The sequence below is a fragment of the Geotrypetes seraphini genome, chromosome 10 (assembly GCF_902459505.1).
Source record: "Geotrypetes seraphini chromosome 10, aGeoSer1.1, whole genome shotgun sequence".
Lineage (NCBI taxonomy): Eukaryota > Metazoa > Chordata > Amphibia > Gymnophiona > Dermophiidae > Geotrypetes > Geotrypetes seraphini.
The window spans coordinates 55164355-55177118 of NC_047093.1; the positions used below are offsets into that span (position 1 = coordinate 55164355).

The window sequence follows — 12764 nt, forward strand, 5'->3', positions numbered from 1 at the left end:
TTGAATATTTTTGATTGGAATTTTGTAATTTAAGCATTCAAATTTTGTGGACAAAACATCTGTGTTTGGACACACTCATGAACTGGCCAGATTCCAGAGTGAACCGAAGACAGTGTCATTCATGTCACCAGGTCCTAATATATCAAGTAATTAAGTGAGTTAATTGCACAAATGGAATAAATATTGTATGTGTATTTTCAATCATACTCAAAACTTTGCTTTTCAGAATAGCTTCTATACGAGATAATCAAGTTCAAGACATAATTATAATCAGTACTTTTAATCACTAAAACATAAACTGTTACTGTCCACCTAACTGTAATTGTATTTCCTGTTATTGTTTTATTACTCTGCAGCTTGATATCATCAAACAGGATCTTACTGCTTTTTTTACGGCCCCTCTAATTGATCTAAATTGTCCATTTAGCTAACAAGATTATTAATGACTAGTGTTTAAGCCCGTTAGATTAACGGGTGCTAGAATAGATGTGTGTGTCTGTTTTTCTTTCTTTCTCTCTCTCCCCTTGACCGCTGTCTGTCTGTCTATGTTTATTTGTTTTTCTCTCCTTGGACACTGGCTGTCTCTCCTTGGACGCTGCCTGAATGTCTTCCTTTCTGTTTGTCTCACTGGCCCCCTGTGTGTCATTCTTTGTGTCTGTGTCCTTGTATCATTGCCCCACCCCCCCAGAGCAAAGTTGTCTGCCCCCAGCATACCCCTTCCCCTCTCCTGACTGTCTCTCCATGGCCCCCTTCTGTCTTCCCCTTTCCCCCCCCCTCCGAGCAAAGCTGTCTGGCCCCCAGCAAACCTCTCCAACAAAAGCATCCCTCTGTACCTGCAGCATCGGCACGACACCCTTCAGCCAATCGTGAGTGCTCAGAGCGCGAGAGGGAGCGGGGCCTGCAACTTCTTCAGCGTCGGTGAGGAAGGAGAGGTTGGCCCAACTCAGGGGCTTTGTGGACAGTCTTCTGCACTCGAAGCCCTCCTCCCAGCAGCCACTTCCAGCAGCACTCCGTACTGCCTTCCTCCCGCCGCCCAGAGTAGATGTCTGTATGTTTTTTGTTTTTTTTTTAAATTTGTCTCTCTCTCCTTGGACGCTGTCTGTCTGTCATTCTTTGTGTCTGTGTTTCTCCCTGGTCCTCTGTCTGTCCGTCTTTCTTTCTGTCTGTCTCCCTGGCCCCCCCTGCTTGTCAAAACAGCCCTCTTTCCCTCTCCCCCTGTTCTGCAATGCCTACCTGCTTCCTGGCCCCCTTCTGTTCCTCCCCCACCTGATTGCTGTCTGCCCCCAGCATACCCTTCCCCCCAAAGCAGCCCCTTTCCCTCTCCCCCTATTCTGCAATGCTTACCTGCTCCATGGTCCCTTTCTGTTCCCCCCCCCATGATTGCTGTCTGCACTCATCACAACCCTCCCACCAAAACAGCCCCCTTTCCTGTCTGCTCCATGCCCTTCTTTTTCCTCTTCCCCTCCCTGCATCCATGGTTTCTGCCACTGCTGCCACTCCTATTTAAAGCGGCCTGCTGAGGTTCGCGGCCGGCTGTAGCGAACCTTGGAGGCCGCTGTCCACCTCAGTAGCATGTTCCCTCTGACGCGATTGCGTCAGAGGGAACGTGCTACCATGTGGAGAGTGGCCTGAGAAGTTCACTACAGCCGGCCGCGAACCTCAGCAGACCGCTTTGAACATGAGCGGTAGTGGCTGTTGCGGGAGGATGGGGGGGGGAAGAGTCGTTGACGTGCAGGCCGCTGTGAACAGGAGCGGCGGCAGGACCATGAGGCGGGAGTGAACTGTTCGGCTTTCCCTATCTGGGGAAACCGCCGTGCCGAGGAGAGCTGGGAGTGAGTTTTTCGACTTCCCCTATTTGGGGAAACCGCCGTGCCAAACTCAGCTGCGCGTCGGGAGTGAGTTGTTCGACTTCCCCTATCTGGGGAAACCGCTGTGCCGAACTCAGCTGCGTGTGGGGCCGTAGTAAGCGCGGAGCATGCTGCACTCTTGGCGGCCACGGACATACGGATCATGGAAGCACGCCGATAAGAATGCGCATGCGCCGCCTACGGTTTTATTATATAGATGTATTTGAGCACAAAACCTTTGTTTTCAACTCCTGCATTGCCTCATGTACTGGAAAGGTTTTAGGAGGCCTCCTAGTGCCAGCCATAAGGAAATTGGTCGTGGCGGACACCTCAGGATCAGAATAAGAAGTATGAAGACATTCTAACGCCTTGGAAATAAACGCTGTTAATTCCTCCCTATGGAATAGATGCAGTGAGGAAGGATCATCGCCCTCTGACCCCAAAGACTCGTCCATCTCAACATCCTGTCCGTCGGGATTCCAAAGAACAAAAACGAGCGAAAGAAAGTTCAGGGCTGTAGGCCTGTCCTTCTGCCTCATCAGGATCTACTTTGCGTCGCTTAGCCCTCTGCTGACCTCCCCTCCCCCATCAGAGTTTGTCTTTTGCAATAAAAACCCTTTATGTAGCAAAAGAACAAACTCCGGGGAGAACGGCAGAGACCCTGCCTGGACAAACTCCCGGGTCGCATCTCCATGCGCCTTCGTCTCCCCAACCGCCAGCTTCAAACTATCCTGACATACTTCCGCTTCTAAGGAGGCCCATTCCTGTGCCGGCAAAGCAAACATGACTTTCACGTCCATAACCGTGTCAGCCGCGCTGGGCACAAGCATGCCCTCCGGTGCTGACAAAACTGCTCCCTTGTCCCCTACACATGCAGCCAAACACACACCCGCTGGTGTTCTCCACTTACCACAATAGGAACACCACTTTGCCGCTTCTGCCGCCATGCACACTGTGCCCCCCGGACTTTACCAAGGGCTCCTCATCCAGCACACACCACCGCAAACACCGAGATCCCACGTACTTATATGAACCTCTCAACTGCAAGATCAATCTAAATCTCCTGCGGATAGACAGTCTTGGATGGTCAGTATTAGGTTCTATAATAGAGTATTAAAAAAAACAAGGAAAAATTTCTACGGTGATAAAATTATCAGATTGAATAACCAAAGCAGTACTTTGTTTAACATCTGGCGCTCTATAACCTCTAATAATGACTTGTCTATACATTCTTCTTCTCCAGTAGCGGATGACCTAGCAAAATTTTTCAATGAAAAGGTTGCTGCTATAAGAAACTCTTTTCCATCATTAGTCTCTTATAATTCTCTGGTGCTCAGCGACACTAACCTTATCCCCATAGACTGTAGTCTTTGAGTATGTATCCGAGGCTCAGGTTTCAAAATTGTGTCACAAATAAAGATCTTGTAAATGTGCCCTGGATACCTATATGAGAAAATTCCCACTCAGGCTATTTCATCTCTTACCAGACTTATAAATTCTGCTTTACTATCATGTCTATTTTCTGTAGAGATGGGTCACATTGCTCTGACCCCATTACTGAAAAAAGCCATCTTCACCGTCTAGCTATCAACCCATAACAAATATTCCTCTCCTGACCAAAATGTTAGAGCCTATCATATCTGTTCAGCTTTCTTCATATCTAGAGAGATTTTCCATCCTTTTAACTTGCCAATATGGTTTCAGACCCAATTTCAGTACCGAATCCCTAGTAGCCTCATTAATTTCAAAGGTTCAGCAATTACATTCATGTAATAAGTTTGCAATTCTATTACAATTTGATCTATCTGCGGCCTTTGACATCGTTCACCACAATATTTAGACTGGTTCTCAAAATTCTTACGATCTCACTCATATACTGTTAATATGAATGGCACCTTGTCATCTCCTTGGAAGCCGTTATGTGGAGTCCCACAGGGATCACCTCTGTCCCCTATTCTTTTCAACATCTATATGTCTACTTTGAAACTTTTCCATCTATCTCCCTTTGAAAATTCACCCTCCTACCAAACCTTCAGAAATCAATTAAAACCTATCTCTTTGATAAATTTCTCTGACTCCTTCCTGCCTTGTTGTATCTCTGAAATACTTACGGTATCTGTGGGTTTTTGGTACAGTGTGTTGTGGAATTTGGGGGGGAGGGGGGCTTGGGGGGATTATGGATGACCTAAAATTATTATCTATAAATGTGCGAAGGCTTAATGTTCTCATGAAGCGTCATCTCCTTTATAGGGAACTAGCTCGTCAGAGAGCCCAAATTGTGTTCTTGCAGGAGACCCATTTGTTGTCTAAACATGTATGAGTGTTACACCCCCTGGGATATTCGACCATTTACTTTGCTTCTAATCAACATCAACAGAAAACTAAGGGAGTAGCCATTCTGTTTCATAGCAGCTTACAGGTTCAGGTGGCTACTGAATTGAGGGATCTGGCAGGTCGTTATTTGCTTTTGAGGGTTACTATTGCTAATCAGAAATATACCCTTTGCAATTTATATGCTCCCAATGTAGGTCATGGGGAATTTTTCAAACAACTTGATAAGATTTTATACCCTCATATAGATGGTTTGCTATTATTGGGGGGTGCTTGCAATGTTGTCTTAGACCCCCCAGTTAGATCATTCTTCACATCACAGCTCCCACTCCCTTATAGATCGTATGGGGTTTCAACAGCTGCTCCTACATTCGTCTTCCGGCGGTCCCGCCCTTTCTCTGACGTCAGAGAAAGGGTGGGACCGCTGGAAGACGAAGCAGCGCAGACGCAGGGCTCACAGAAGGGCCGGGACCGCCAAGAGGAAGCAGCAGGACACCGGTAGGAGCTTCTACGTGATGAGGGGGGGGGGGTCGGGAGGCTGTGGGGGTGCGAGCGGTCCTTTGGGGTGGGGGTGCAAGCGGTCCTGCGGGGGGGGTGAATCGGGCGTCGGGCGGGGTGGGAACTATGTTTTAAAACAATTGGGTGCACAGCAATACAAAATTTTGCTCTATGTGGATGATATTTTGCTTTTGTTGCGAGACCCTGAGGTGTCTTTAGTTCAGGTGGTTAGTGAATTACTCATACAAAACAGAGAACAAAATCAAATCAAGTTATATTTAAATTACCAGACCTCAAATTACCCAAGGCACTACTAAATTGGATTTTCGTGCCCTTACTGGGGTGATAAATTCATCATCGGTCTTTGGTAAAGTGACTTGTGCTGTGCAAAATTATTTAAATATCAATTTTCAATAAATATAAATTTGAAAGTGCTTTAAATGCATAAGGTGCTAGGAAAAGGGGAGCACTTAACTTTTGTGCCCCACGGCTGCCCAACCGTTTCACATTTGTTTCGTCAGGGGCTATGCTTCCCTGTATTATTGCACCTAAAATGTTTTGGAGAATATTGTCAGCAACGTTATAATCCGCACCCGCACAGCACAAGTCACTTTACCAAAGACCAATGATGAATTTACCACCCCAGTAAGGGCACAAAAATCCAATTTAGTAGTGCCTTGGGTAATTTGAGGTCTGGTAATTTAAACATAACTTGATTTGATTTTGTTCTCTATTTTGCATGAGTTTTTGTTTTTGGACAAATTTGTGTTTTCTTCATTCTTAATTGGTTAGTGAATTACAACAGTTTGGCCCGCTTTCCGGTTTCAAAGTGAATATGTTGAAATCGGAGATTTTGAATCTTACTCTGATGGATAGTGTGGTTCGCAGCTTGAAATCTGCCCTCCCCTTTACTTGGGCTTCTCGTTTTACCACTTACCTGGGTATTAATTTAGTTGCTGACTATAAGCAATTATATCAATTTAATTTTCCTGAGCGATTGCGTGTATTATTTCTTGAGTTGGAACATTGGGAGGGCTTGCAGCTTAGTTGGATAGGCCGGATTTTGGCTGTCAAAATAATGATTTTACTTAAATTATTATATGTTTTTCTGACCCTTCCAATAGCTTTGCCGGTTTTTTGCCTATATCTGGTGAGAGAAACCTCCGAAGGTCCGCCTGAGTATTTTGTATAGATCTAAACTGGAAGGGGGTATGGGGATTCCTCATTTTCATTTGTATTAGAGAATGAAACGGTGACAAAATTCATCACCGTTCCTGTCCCCGCGGATAACCGCGGGAAATAATCCCATGTCATTTTCTAGTGTCTATTTCAGTCTCAATCTTTCTACACCAGCATTCTTCAAAGCAAAACTTGCTGGTCAGTGGTTGTGGCCATTCATACTCCGATTCTTCCCTCTTTCCTTAAAGAATGACATGAAGATGGTTTCCTGCGGTTATCCGCGGGGATGGGAACGGTGATGAATTTTGTCACCGTGTCATTCTCTGATTTGTATTATCAAGCTGCCCTTTTACAGGAAATAATGATGTGGCTTACCTATGAAGATCGTCTGTGGATCCATATTGAACATTTTAGCTCCCCAGGTGTCTCTTTGGATGTTGCCTTGGGTTCCAGGAGACTGTTTGCGTGTGGTGTTAAAAATCGCCAATCCTTTTTTGCAGGTGGTTCTTAGTAATTGGTATGTCCTTTGCAGGCGGATGTTTCTGGAACGTCTGGTTTTCTCTCAAATGGCAATAGTGACCTTGCCTGCTGCTTCGCCTGGTAGAGACTAGTGCTGCCCGATTCACGATTCGAATCACCGATTCACTTCGGATGAATCAATTCAAATCGATTTACCACGCCCAAAAAATCGGCCTCCCGATTTGTTGACTGACCCTCCCCCCCTCGCCCCTAAAGCAGGAGCAGCAGCGCTGCCTCTTACTGGCCTGCCACTCCTGCTTTAGAGGGCGAGTGGGAAGGGTCAGTCAGGAAGTGGCTTCCCCGCTAGTGTCCGGCTTCCCCGCATCAATTTATCAAAATTCAGCAGCCTGCATAAGATCGCTGGCTCTAGCGATCTTTGCAAGCTGCCATAAGTCATCCGAGTTGTCTTCTCCATGCCGCGGTCCCGCCCCCTTCTCTGACGCAATGTTGGTGTACTCACAGGGTGTCTCCTCTTCCAAAGGTTTATTCTCATTTGGATTATTTACATTTAATGTCTCATCTTACTGCATTGAAGCATAATACACTTTTAGCTTATCATAAGGTTTGGGACCCATATCTCCACTGGAGGCAACACTCTACCTAGTTTTACATTATGCCGTTGAGTTTTTGGGGTTTTGGATGGGGAGGGTTGGGTTGGGAGGGGAAACTTTGTATCTTTTACTGTTTTGATTTTTGCATTTTGTATTGCTTTGGGCTGTGTTTTGCTGTAAAAAGTTTATAAATAAAGATATGAAAAAAATCTGTCTGCTGCAGTATATTTGTCTATTTTTCTAGGGGGCTGGGTTCAGAGGCAAAATTTGGTTCAGAATATTTTTTCTTGGTTTTTCCTCCTCTAAATCTAGGGTGCATCTTATGGTCAGGTATGTCTTATGGTTAGGTGCATCTTATGGAGCGACAAATACAGTAATCACCTTGAGGGCTTTTAGGAAAAAGGAACAAAAGCAAAAGTTAGAGTTGCAGCACAGAGTAAAAGCAAGAGAAAGGGGCTTATGAAAGTCAAGGGAGAAATGCAGGAGCTGGAGCTGGCTGCTATTAGCGATTAGCTTCAGGTCTTGCATCGAGTATTTAAGACAAGGAAAGCTTCAACCCCAAAATCAGCATCCCAGCTAGTTCAAAAACAATGCTTCTATCCCAATCCCTTTTCCCCCTGAAACAGTCAGTCATTCACCTACAAAGCTTTTCACCTATTGATTTTGTACGTGAAGAAATAATATAATGGTTATTGCAGTGGCCTGAAAATCAGGGGATAAAGATCTATTCACACTGCAACTATGGGCAAGTTACTTAACCCTCCATTTTCCTAGGTACAAATAAGTACTGTACTTGTATATAATATGTTTACTTGTATATAATATGTTAACTACTTTGATGGTAACCAAAGAAAGGCAGTATATCAAATTCCATCCACCTTTCCCTTTTGAATTTTCTAAAGGAAATGCTTTCAGAACTTGCAGCCAGCATACTGTTCAGACATCTCCGATACTTGGAGGGGCATAATCAAAAGATATATCTAAGTCCGTTTTGGGCCTAAGTCACTAGTACCCAAAGTCAGACATGGAAAAAGTCCATTTTCAAAAAATACATCAAAAATATTTTTTTTCGAAAATCGTCTAAGTGTACGTCCAGCCGTCTGATCGTCCAGGCCGCTAAGTCGTCTATCATTATACTCCATTTTTGACCAAAAATTTGTGCAAGTCAAAAACACCTAGAAAAAGACCTTTTGGATGTGGGCGGGGTCACCAAAGTGATGGACTGGACACCCAAACATTGCTCCAGAGTAGTGGGGACCTTACAAGGCACTGCTGTGAACTTCACAAAAAGGGTGCCACATATGCATCTCACCACAACAACCTTACAGGTCATGGTGAGCCCCCCAAAACACCCCTCAGAACCTACTAGACCCACCTGTCCACCACCCCAATAGCCCTTATGGCTACAGGTTCCACTTATATGGCAGTACATAAGAGTTTGGGGGAGTGCACGTTTCACCATGCATGCAGTGGTTAGAGTGGCTTATGGGCCTGGGTCCTCCTCTCCATGGTTCACTAGCCCACTCCCCAGACTACTTAAGCCACCTCTGTGCAGCTATACTAGGCTTTCCTATGCCAGGCTGCAAGGTGCTGATGTTCTGGAGGCAGATCTGAGATGTTTTTATTACAAATTTTTTGGCCGGGGGGGCAGTGATCAATGGGGGAATGTGTAGGGGTCTGTACTTTGTTCCTGCAGTGGTTATCATCATTTCAGATACCTTCTTGTGACTTAGACCTGGTTTTAGATGGCCTAAGTCACAACGTCCAAGTTCCGTCTAGGCAGTTGTTGTTAAATTTTCGGTTATACATGCAGTAAGACTAAGTCTAGGATGGCCCATGTCCCGCCCAAATCCAGCCCTCACCACTCTTCCTAAAACGCCCCTTTCAGCTCTGAGCGTACTGCAGCACTGTGAAGGCCTAAGTCATTTTTAGATACGTCTAAAACCCAGTTCGATTATCAGCACTTGAACGACTTGTCGCACTGATCATCTAAGTGCCAATTTAGGCTGGTTCTTAGATGTATTTCCGTTTCGATTATGAGCCCCTTAGTGTACCTCAATTTTGAATGTTTTATGTGTTTCAGACAATGCTGAAGAACACGTTGAGCTGTTTTCTGTACAAGTCTATTTTCTGGAATGCTTTGTTTAAACTAAAACAAACATAAGGTAGGTAAACAGACAGAAGAAGAAACCAAACAGTTAGAGCAGCAAGTCAAAGACTAAAGTCAGGATTTAAATGTACTTCTCTCTGCAACTCCTGACCCTGGGCAATTTACTTAGCCATTGGGTATAAACATTAGATTATTCACTCTGTTGGGCAGAGAAACACCTTCTGCATCTGTATATAACTCAACTTAAACTCAGATTTGGAAAGAGGAATAAATAAAAACTTTCTGTAGCTAGATTTTTTTTCAAGATGATTATGAAAAATACAAAACCAGGTAGAACAGAGTTGAAGCCATGAAGACTGGCACTATTGTTCTCAAGATTCAAATGTGTGTCAACAACTCCTTTTTATGTTCAGCTGTTATGAGATGAGTCTTGGTCCAACCTTGCAAGAACATATCTTCCTTCAAAAGGTTACTCTTCATTTAAAGCTTTTTTTTTTGAGACAGCTTATAGAAAAAGCATAGCTCTTTCAAAGTTTAAGATCCAGATTCTGCTTATCTGAGAGGCTTCCTTAGGATTTTTAAAAGTACTTACTGCTTCACCTGCAGATTCTTTGAGTATATGAGGAGATTTCTTAAAATGTTTCTCAGACTGGACAAGGAATTGCACCCAATAATCAAGATCTTCATCAGCAACACTGACCTAATTAATGAGGGTCAGCGGTTAGCCTTAAAACAGCACTTCAGTAAAGCTTAATTAGCCTATGAACTATAGCAACATTGACATAAAATATTTGGAAATAAATTTCCAAACTAGCCTAAGTTAGAACAGGGGTAGGGAACTTCCAGTCCTCGAGAGCCATATTCCAGTCGGGTTTTCAGGATTTCCCCAATGAATATGCATGAGATCTATTTGCATGCACTGCTTTCAATGCATATTCATTGGGGAAATTCTGAAAACCCAACTGGAATAAGGCTCTCGAGGACTGGAGTTCCCTACCCCTGAGTTAGAACAAAAGACTGAGATCCAAGCAAGCCAAGTTCAAATCCCACCACTACTCCTTGTAATCTTGGGCAAATCATTTAGGTGCCCTTTGACTAAGTTGTGGTAGTAGTATTTTTTATTTTACATTTATTTGCATTTTAACAATTTTACAAGTATTTCACTTTAAATCACAAAAAGAGATTACCGTATTTTTTGCTCCATAAGACACACCCTACATTTAGAGGAGGAAAACAAGAAAAAAAACATTCAGACCCAAATTGTACATCCAGCCTCCCTCACTCCCTTCCAGGCTCTGCACCCAACCCCACTCAAGCTCTGCACCCTGTCCCCCCTTCCCTGCCAGGTTCTGCACCCTGTCCCCCCTTCCCTGCCAGGCTCTGCACCCTGTTCCCCCTTCCCTGCCAGGCTCTGCACCCTGTCCCACCTTCCCTGCCAGGTTCTGCACCATGTCTCCCCCCCCCCTTCCCTGCCAGGCTCTGTACCCTGTCCCACTGCCCTGAAATGTCTAGTGGTAGGTTGAGACAGGAGAGATCTGTCCTAGCCGACTAACAAATTTTTCCTCCTCCCCCCACCCCGGAACCTTTTTTAAAAAACCTGCTGCCCTTTTAAAACACCCCCCGCCCCGCAGTACCTTTTTTTTTTTAATGCAAGATATCAGAGATGTTTATATCCAAAAGCTAACATTTAAATTAATAAATGCAAAATAAAATACTTTTTTCTACCTTTTTTGTTTGAACACATTACTTTGACTCCATGTGTCTCTTTTCTGTTTTTATTTGTTTCTTCAGGGTCTCCTGTCCCTCTGACATTTCTTCTATTCCCAGGTCCACCATCCTTGTTCCTTCTTCACCCTTATTTGCCCTACCCAGAATCTTCCTTCTCTGTCCCTGTCCCTATCCTCCCATCAGCATTGTCCCCCAGTGTCCTAATCTCCTCAATTTCCAGCATTGCCTCTATGTTCCACTGTTCCTACCCTCTCCCGGTCTACCATTGACAGACTGCATCCCTGACCCTGCTATCCCTCCTCACCCAGCTCCCTTGTCTCTCCCCATGTTCAGCTTCTCCCCTGTCTCTTCCCTTCTTCTAAAGATCCCCTCCCCCACCCCATCTCACCTCAAAGCCACATATCTTCCTGGCCTGCCCCCCCTGATGCTGGCATCTTTTCCCCTCTTTCGCTCCTCCAATGTAGTCCCTTTCTTTCCTCTCCACCTGCTCTTCCCCATCCCCATGTTCCTCCTTACTACTCAGGCAGCAGCGATTGCATGCAATCTTCCCCACAGTACCTTTTAAAACACCTCATAAGCCTGGTAGTCCAGCAGTGTATGGGCTGGCAGGAGCGTGCTTTATGCGTTGCTGCCTGGGCCTGCCCTTGCCCCCCTTTCTGAATGGCTGCAGTCCGTTCTCACGAGTCCCGTGAGAACTGATGCCGCCATTCAGAAAGCAGGGCGGGCCCAGGCAGCAGCGCAGAAAGCACGCTTCTGCCGGCCCATACACCGCTGGACCACCAGGCTTAAGGGGTGTTTTAAAGTGAACTCTACTGCCACCTGTACTTAGTACCCAAGCATGCTAGAGCTCCAATTGATTATGTGAAGTAAGGACAAAGAGGGGACACCCCAACAGTACAACTTTTCTGCTTTAATGTAAACACTGTAAATATGTAAAGAAACTAGCAACAGCCAACAGAAACATCAAAGAAGCTGAAGAAATATCCCTGTGGATGCTAAAACATATCAGACAATATCCTTCAGGGCACAAAGAGCTGACTGGCATCAAAGACACAACTTGAAGAAACAGGCGTAGGAAGGACAGGAGGGGGAGGAAGGACAGGACAGGGAGACTAGAATGAAACACCTATCTACTATAAAAAAAACATAAGAATAGCCTTACTGGGTCAGATCAATGGTCCATCAAGCCCAGTAACCCATTCTCACGGTGGCCAATCCAGGTCACTAGGACCTGGCGAAAACCCAAGGTGTAACAATATTCCATGCTACCGATACAGGGCAAGCAGTGGCTTCCCCCGTGTCTTTCTCAATAACAGACTATGGACTTTTCCTCCAGGAACTTGTTCAAACCTTTCTTAAAACCAGCTACGCTATCCACTCTTACCATGTCCTCTGGCAACACGTTCTAGAGCTTAACTATTCTCCAAGTGAAAAAAAATGTCCTCCTATTGGTTTTAAAAGTATTTCTCTGTAACTTCATTGAGTGTCCCTTAGTCTTTGTAATTTTTGACAGAGCAAAAAAAAAAATCGATCCACCTGTACCCATTCTACCCCACTCAGGATTTTGTAGACTTCAATCATATCTCTTCTCAGCTGTCTCTTTTCCTAGCGCAAGAGTCCTAACCATTTTAGTCTTTCCTCATACAAGAAGAGTTCCATCCCCTTTACCATCTTGGTCGCTCTTCTTTGACCCTTTTCTAGCGCCACTATATCTTTCTTGAGACAAGGAGACCAGAATTGAATGCAATATTCCAGATGTGGTCACACCATAGAGCGATACAGGGGCATTAAAACAATGTAAGGACATAATCTTTTTTTTGTGATTTAAAGTGAAATACTTGTAAATTTGTTAAAATGCATGATATCTTTTTCTAGTGCAATAGGTGTGTCATTCTAGACGAGCAGGATGTACAAAAGCAGTCCCAGAGAACTAGGGCAGGCTGGAGGAACCAAAGGCAGTCTTCTTGTGCTGCAACGTCCACCATGTAAAACCTTGCAAAA

The 12764-nt window shown here is 44.7% G+C and overlaps 1 protein-coding gene across 4 annotated transcripts in view; it reads right to left on the reverse strand.

The window, feature by feature from the left end:
- The window catches only part of SETX (senataxin), a 156776-nt gene that overhangs the window by 136543 nt on the left and 7469 nt on the right, over positions 1–12764 (reverse strand). Inside the window, exon 2 of one of the 4 annotated variants that reach the window (XM_033960294.1) lies at positions 9628–9735. The exons of the other annotated variants lie outside the window; for them this stretch is intronic. The gene's annotated coding sequence lies outside the window, so the exon portion shown is untranslated. The remainder of the gene's footprint in view (positions 1–9627; positions 9736–12764) is intronic. 4 annotated transcript variants of the gene reach the window in all.